The sequence below is a fragment of the Lupinus angustifolius genome, chromosome LG03, assembly GCF_001865875.1.
Source record: "Lupinus angustifolius cultivar Tanjil chromosome LG03, LupAngTanjil_v1.0, whole genome shotgun sequence".
NCBI lineage: Eukaryota > Viridiplantae > Streptophyta > Magnoliopsida > Fabales > Fabaceae > Lupinus > Lupinus angustifolius.
Genome location: NC_032011.1, coordinates 20,423,451 through 20,424,333, shown reverse-complemented (window position 1 = coordinate 20,424,333; position 883 = coordinate 20,423,451).

Genomic DNA, 883 nt, shown 5'->3' with positions numbered 1-883 from the left:
TTTCTGAAATTCTGAACAAAACATAGCATTCTGAGCTTCAGCAGTAGATTGAATCATATTCCTCAACTCCTGAAATTGGTTGTCTGAATAGGCAGTCTGGCACTCTTCATACTGTTCCATGCCTGCAAAGTAAGAATCTTTTAACCCTTGGAAATGAAGATCCATACGGTTGTTGAGCCGTTGCTCCATGGCTTCCATCTGAGCTAAACCAAAATCAGAGTTCTGAGGTGTTGTTCCAGAAGACTCCCCCTCAGTTGTAGCATTCTGATTACCCGCTGCCACCCTGATTATCATCATCGGACAAATCCAGATCAAAAGTAGTGTAGTCCTCCTAGTATTGCCAAGTAGTGTTCCTCTGTACCAAAATGTAAGCAATAATATAATGCAACAGCCTGTTCTCAACAGATAACAACCCAGCTTTGGTCAGTTGACCCTGAATGTACAAGTGAGGGCCTCGAAGAAATGACTTATAAACCTCAACATGATCAAAGTTGTCCTTAACCCAGGAACAATCCCCTATTCCATAGCCAAAAGATGATAAACCACCAACATTCATAAATAGATCATCATTAAACTCAAACAGATGACCAGAAATCATAGACCAATACTTTCCATCCTTATATCTAAAATTAGCATAAAATTCCCTAACTAGAGCAGGGTAAACTTGTCCCTTTAATTCCAAAAACTGAACGGCTCCCTGAGCCTCCATATCATGCGGGAAACTAAATGTCTGTTCCGCCAACCAGGTTAAATCAACATACCTTACGTACGTGGGTTTGCGACCTTGGAATTTCGCCAAACGGGTTTCTTGCAAGATGAGTGAATAATAGGGGTCACCGCGGTCCCGAGTGGAAGGTGAACCGACTTCCCTTCTTCGTACACG